We start from the raw sequence: 7,858 nt of genomic DNA, 5'->3' as shown, positions 1-7,858 counted from the left end.
CTCTGAGACTCCACACAAGTGAAAGTCTAGTTGCATGCATGGTAGCATCTCTGTTTCCACCACCAAGGAAATTTGCTACAACCAGAGGAACTGATATCAGTTAACATCAGAATTTACACTGGTTCATTCTAGTAACAACGGAAACGCTTAACATCCTGGAAGCAATGCGACTTGTTTATCACATTCTTAATGTATATCAAAAAGGAGGATGGGGGATGCATTACTTCCTTGTATTAACTTCTTCAGCAATCTTACACCTTGCCTGACTTCTATACCAGCGATATAATTTAAATGGGTGCCAGACTACCCGCTTTTAAGACCTGTATCACTGCATTAATTGTTCAATTGTTCAGCACTTAACATACGTTAATCTAAGTACTTTGGTATGTTGCAATATTCAATTAGACTTCTTGTGACAGTTATGACCTAAAATATCAACTTCTGCAATATGACTGTTTCTTTCAAACAGTCCTCCATTTTTTTATTTAATCTCTTTGCATCCATATTTAATATTTCGAATCCGAATTTATGTTTTATTCTAAGTTATTAGCCTTACTATCGGCATCTTAAAGTTTCCATATTTCCTCTAAAATTAGCAATGCTAAATAGTTCGCACAACAATTCAGAATAACAATAAATTTTTAAAATTCTCACAAATAACAAACCTGTAACCACTACCATACATACATGCCTGCTATTACAACGCAGGGAAGAGAGATGGCTCGACAAGTGCCGCCATCTCGTGGTTCCTAACAATATATTTAATGTGAAATGATGTGGGTTCTACTGTTGATTTTCTTGAGTTTCCGAGAGAAAAAACCCGCTTGCCAGTGCCAGAGATCGATTAACTCGGGAACCGGTCGAAAAAAAGCTTAAAAAAATTTCCTCTAGTTCATGACTAGATTTGAAGCAATGTCTTCCTTTGTGCAGTCAAGCACTGTAAAGTGTAAACGCCACATCCACTAAGCTACACAGGCTCTCATAATATGTTATATTTTCTGTAAATATAATATTATACTATAATTAATTAAATGAAATAAATTGCTCCTGAAAAATATAATTGTCTCAATGTAGCTCTCAGGTTACTATTTAGTGATCATGTAGCCTACACCTATATCGTAATAGTGATAAAATCAGAATCTACCTAATGTCAAGTCGGGTGCGAAATCTGAGGCATCATTCCACTTCAATCGCCCTGATATAACTTCAGTGACAATATGTTATTTTGAGGTTTTTAGTGTTCTTTATAATTTTGTTATATTCTCTGTTACCAAAAAAATCAATTGTTTCAGTCGCCATGGAGATAATCAAAAACAAGGGAGTATAAACTGTGTAGATGGCTACCTATACAGGAAGAAAAGCTTCAACAGTACACGAATACCTTTTGGAATGTTCACAGAGAAATGCACTTTCTTGTGAAAGATATACTGATTTGGAGGTGAAGCAACTACTTTCTGTGACTAAACACCGATATGACCTACATCCTTACAACGTTAAAGCAGCCAAAATAAAATCTGCTTTGACCAAAAGTGCCAGATCTGTATATATTGTTGCAGCAATATATCAACAGCCCTTGAAGTCTGTTGTGCCACTGGTTGACTGTACTGAATGATATGTTCGTCGTCTGCAGAAAGGAGATATCGCCATAGGATCCATCATCCCTACGAGAATTGAAACTTATAAGTGGGGAATGGAAAAGCAACAAGGCTCCAGAACAGCAAAATTTCCTAATCTATGACAACAGACCTAAGTTGACAGAATTATAGTTTTTGCAACACACCAGGCATTTGAATTTTGACCTGCAATAACACATGATTTCTATATGGCACTTTTGCAATAGTCTTGACTGTTTCAGCAATTATACGTCATCTGACTATCTACTATAATATCAGCATGCCTTTCTGTCTGCAAAGTGCCAGTCAACCTATAAACAACTCCAGTTCTATTTCTAGTCTTCACATATCATCTTGTAGCTGTTTCTGCCATCTGACTGACCCAAAGTACATGGTGAAAGGTGCAAAGTTTAGCGCCAACTGCTGCATACAGGAATGATAGTGGGTAAACATTTTTGTAGAATATTAGATGGACTGGCTTTTCTGCCGATACACGAATTTCCCAATGGAATGGATTATGTGATGAACAAAACCTGATGTTGAAGGTCTAGAAGCACTTGTGGACCATTTCAGTAACACCTACGTGTATGGCTGTTGCTTCTACTGTTCCTAATGGAAAAATTCTTTCAGTTCGCATAAGAAAGATTCCTCCCTTGTTTCCACCACACTTATTGAATGTTCATCAAGCAACCATTGATGAGAGAAATCGCGCCAACCTATGTGAAAGTTGGAATTTTTCTTTCCAGGGGCTTGTGGGTCATAACCATCCCACCATTTGGAAGGCCATTGAAAGTATTAGGAAAGATCAGGCTCTTGTAACAGCACTGATTATGATTATAGTAGTTCCTCGACACTATTTGAATGATAGCAGCAGCTGCAGTTCCAATTACAAATGGCATGTCACAATGTCTTCCCTCTATTTAAGGACTATATTTTGTGTAACATACTACAGGATATTTTGGTATGTATGCGTCCTGGCATGGGTATATGGTGGTGAGAGAAGGGGGAAGTACATATATGTGCAAAATGTAGGCCATGGGTAGAATTTAGTGAGTTAGAGATTACCATAACCAACCTCGTTGCATCAGAGTTGGGAGAATTTCAACCTAGAGAGAGATGAGTAGCGTGATAGAGGGTGAGAATAACAAGCAAAATACGAATGAAGAAATAAGATGGTCTTAATTTAGAGGATGAATGGCAAGCAAAAGTGGCCAACTTGCAGAGAGAGATAAATGAGCTGTAAGAGAAGGTGGAATGTCTCAGGAATGAGATGAGAAGTGTGAAAGATATTAAGAAAATGGAAGAGATGAATGCTAGGCGAATCAGAGTAGGAGTGAGAGAGAATTATGGGAACGATAGAAAAGGAGAGAAGAGAGGGGATGAGAGAGAGTTATGAGAATGATAGAAAAAGGAGAGAATAGACACAGTCGGGGGAGAGAGAATGAGAAGGATGCGAGAGAGATGGCAAGTAAGTAGCGGAACACAGAGAAAGTGTTAGAGGAGAGGGTGAGTGATGCAGGTGAGCAATCAAGGAAGATTGGTAAGAGGTGTCATGTATGGAGACTTGATGATCCGTGGTATGCAAGATAAGGATGCCCGAGGAGTGTTTACCTGGAAGAACGATAGAAAGTGTGGCTATTGCAGTTAAGTGAGGTGGAAGGATGGATGAGATGATTGTGATATTGGGCATGAATGACTTGAGAGGCAGTGTAAATCAGGTGGCATGAGATCTGATTCATGCTTGAGGTTGTACAAAAGAAAATGCAGAAGAAAGTGTATGTTGCCCAGGTATGATAATGACAGCTGAGTAGAAGAGCAGTAATAATGAATAGCCAGAATGTGTCAGAAGAGAGGATTGGGATATGTGGATACATGGAGGACATTTGAGGACAGAAAGGAACTGTATGCGAGAGACTGCTTGCATCTGAATGAGGAAGGGCATAGACATCTGGAGAGAGTGCTGTTTTCTGAACGAGTTGATGTATCAATGCAGAGAAACTAGAATTCCCTGGGTGGTGGTGGTAACAGGGGATGACCTCAGGTAATGCTGAGTCCAGTGGAGCCTTGAGGGGATAATGATAGGTATAGAAACAGTGACATTTTTATGCTTTATATTAATTCCAGAATAAAGGAAATGAATAGGTGGTGCTGGTAGCTCAGCCTGGCCAAATATTATTGGGATCTCTGATACGTGGTTGAGGGAAGATGATATAATAACAGGAATAGGAGTAGCGGGGTACTGCATTTTTTGGCAGGATAGGAAGGGAAAAGGCATTGGTGGAGTACTCTTGTGATAAGTGATGACTTATATCGCTAAGAGTGGAGACTTTGGAAGGCAGTGACACTAATGGTTTTAAAAGCGTATGGTGTGAGGTAGACGTGGACAAGACAGGATGTTTAGGGAAGGTGTTGCTACAAGTGAAGGAGTACTGAGTGTGAGGAGCAGGAGATGTTTAGGCAGTTGAGCTTGGCAAGTGCAAGAAGAATGATTGTTATGGGAGATTTTAACTACAGTAGTATAGGTTGTGGATTTGGTTATAGCATCAGAAGAGCTGATAATAAATGAGATGACATCCCCCTCCCACCAGTTGGAGAGAGAGCATGTGGTTTTGACTTGGAAGATGAATAGACATGCAAGAGTAACAAAGAAAAGGGAATCTATGTGAAATTATAAGGACAGGTTTGTAATACTCTAGGATATCAAGTTGGGGCAGTTCCATGGAAGGCAGGGATATCACTAGTGCTTGGGAAATTGTGAAGGAATAGTTGTTTCTATATTTTTCTATAAAAATGTATGTTTCCATATATTTCTATCTCCATACATCTGCCTATTCATCTATCGATATTTTCAAAATATTCGATCGCGTAGAGCACAGACATCTTGAGCAATCATGGATGTTATAATTGGATTTCCAGTTACACCTCTTGCTGCTCATTAAAAAAAATCAGCTAACGCCTTTTTATTCCCGTATACGGGGAGTAGGCGAGGCCATTTAGCCCTATCTAACTTTTGGAGATTGAGTGGGCAGTTCAATCTCCACTGGTACCAATCAGAGATAGATTGCCCAAGGCTATCTAATTAATATCTTCACTGTGTACTGCTTAATCACTAATTAAGCAGTACACAGTGAAGAGAGACGGCTCAAATGTGCCGCCATCTCGTGGTCCGTAACCCTGATTAATAATGTGGGTTCTAATGTCGATTTTCTTGAGTTTACGGGACGAAAAACCCGCTTGCCCGTGCCAGAGATCGACTAACTCGGGAACCGGTCGAAAAAAGGATTAGAAAAGTTTCCTCTAGTCGGCGACTAGACTCGAAACCAAGTCTTCCTTCGTGTGGCCAAGCGCCCTGGTGTGCAAGCGCCACATCCACTTAGCTACATAGGCTCCCCCTCTTGCTGCTCATTAACTGTAAATTTCATTGTCTTTTTATTCCCTTACTCTACCATCAATTTTTCCCCCTTGCACTCAGTCTCTTTCTTCATTATGTCAGTGGACTGTCCTATCTAATAACAATAACCTGATTATGACTTTGTATGTAAAGTTATAAACCACCACAGTACTTTCACTCCTAATTCCCTGTGATCAACATTCCCTCTTTTTATTTATTTTTATTACAGTTGTGCAGACCTACTACTGCTCTATGCAGAAAACTCTTATTCGACCTGAATAAGAGTTTTAAAATGATTTTAAAACTTTTTGTTGCGTGAAACGTTTTTAGAACCATTCGCACAACAAAAACATGGTATGGTTTACAGTGGCCCATAAAAAGCAGAGGCTGTTGCCGACAGCCTAGACTACACACACACACACGTGATTCAAACTTCATCAACAAAGTACACATAAGGATACGTTCTATGCTAAAACAGAGTACGAAAACCTAATCAGAATGACATCCCACTACCGAGATACAAGAAAATCATTAAACGTAAGAATAGACATCACCACGCTCAGAAGGAATTTCCAACCAAATCATCAAATAATGACCGTATTAAACCGTAATGCACACTATTGCTATCATATATCATATTACCACTACTTCCCTGTACGATGGAATGTAGCTGATAATTCCAAAACCAGGAAATGGAGTACAACCCCCCCCCCCCAAAAAAAAAATAAATAAATCACCCAATCAGCTTACTTTCATGCCTAGGATAAATATGCAAGAGAGCTTATTTTCCTCCTCCAAAAAGCGAATTCTCAAAACATCAGCATAAGATCATCTAGAAGCAGCACACAGAGCCGATATTTATGGATGATGTTCTCCAAAGCCTTTGATAACGTATGACAATGAGCTTCTTTTCGAATTCTTGGAGGCCAAATTCCACTCTTTGTTACACTTACCTAATCTTATCTAAGCGATCATAAACTGAATGAAGCTAGAGGGAATCAGATTGTTTGAAGGCAAAATTACATCGGGCATTCCTGAAGGTTCCATGTTATTTCTTCTGTTCCTCGTCATCTTTGTGGCTGACATGCCACACTGCACAGGGCCATACTTATACTTTTCCAGAGGCTCAAGGGACCTTGAATTGGCCTTAATTTTTTTTTCTCCAACTAGAGCCTCATGCGCTTGTGCATAAGTATGGCCCTAGCTATGTATAATCGCCATTACAACAGCACTACACGCAGACAATAGTACGATAAAGGAAGAATGCTCCTTCCGACATGTATTAGCAACTGAAAAATTCCAAAATCCAATCTTAGAACTAAAATAGTACAAAAAATAGACAATTGATGTCTGCAAAAACAAGTGTGCTACATGTCTGTTGGGTGTAGTGGTCATGTTTGGCATCCCATTCCATGGTAAACAGTAGCCAATTACTGTTTGCCATGAAATGGGGTGCTAAATAGTAATTAGGTGGGATACTACTAAATAAATGGCTCCACTTCACCACTCATGCCGATCATGCCTTCTTATAAAGCTTAAACACCTCTCTCTCTATCTATATATATATATATATGTAAATCAGCTAATGCCTTTTATTCCCTAATAGGGAGTACGCGAGACCTTTATACCCTATCTAGTTTTTGCAGACTGAGTGGGCAGTTCAATCATCGGTAGTCAATCAGAGATAGCTGGCTCATGTCTATCACTAATTGTAGGTGGCTACTGATGGAGAGACAAGCACGACGGTCGATTTTCTTGAGTTCACAGGACGAAAAACCCGAGTTTCCGTCAGGAAAATCTCCCTTGCCTGTGCCAGAGATCGACTATCTCGGGAATCGGTCGAAGAAAGGCTTAGTAAAAGTTCCACCAGTTGGCGACTCGATTTGAACCTAAGTTCAAATCGATGATAGATTCTGCTGAGTTTATTGGATGAAAAACTTGATTTTCTGGGAGAAAAACCTGCCTGCCCGTCTCAGAGATCGACTAACTCGGGAAGCAGTCGAAGATAGGCTTAGAAAAATTTCTTCCAATCGGCGACTATACTCGAACCTAGGTTTTATTTCGAGTGGCCAAGCACAGAGGAAGCAAGCACCACTTCCACTGAGCTACACAGGTCTCTTCCCCCCCACCCCCACAGTCATACCCCGAAGTTACGTGGTAGATGGGACCAACAAAAAGCATGTAAATCGAATTCGCGTAACTCGGGATATAATTTTGCATGTAATTTATATTAACAAACATACAAAATATTAGTTAATTGGGACAAAGGTTTACAAAAACACCTATGTCTTTTAAGAAATATAATCATAATTGAAGTTTGTCGTACATAAAAAAAAAAAAAGAAAGTTATTTTGAACTTAAGTCTGACTTCAAGCGACCAAGCACAGAGGATGCAAGTGCCACTTCCACTGCACAGGCCTGATTTAGTTATTTCGATGTCAATGGTTTCATAAAAACTAATAGATTCCTCTGATGGCATAATGTCTTTATCTTGTCAAGCAAAATTTCTTCATAGCAAGCTAATGATTTTTTTTATTCCTTGCTTGTGGCTACAGTTCGTTCCTCGTTAGAAACTACGTCCTCCAAAATCTGTAAACCTTTCTTTTATGATTGTTCTTACTGTGGATTCATGTAGAACGAACTTCTTTACTAGCTCACAAATTTTCATTCCGCCTTCCAAATTCTTAATAATGTTGAGTTTTGTTTCCAAAATCAATATTTTTCTTTTCCTGCTAGCTTTTCTTGGGGAGTTGGGCGCTGTAGGCACCAGGGGGGGAAGGATCCCACCCCCTTTGAGTCATCAGAATTCAAGGAGAACCAGCCTACCAGTCCGGAATACGGGGGGGGGGGGGCG

The sequence above is a fragment of the Typopeltis vanoorti genome, chromosome 15 (assembly GCF_054136105.1).
Source record: "Typopeltis vanoorti isolate ZY-2024b chromosome 15, IOZ_Tvanoo_1.0, whole genome shotgun sequence".
NCBI classification, from domain to species: Eukaryota; Metazoa; Arthropoda; class Arachnida; order Uropygi; family Thelyphonidae; genus Typopeltis; species Typopeltis vanoorti.
The sequence above is the reverse complement of the archived record's forward strand: the minus strand, read 5'-3'. Positions refer to the sequence as shown.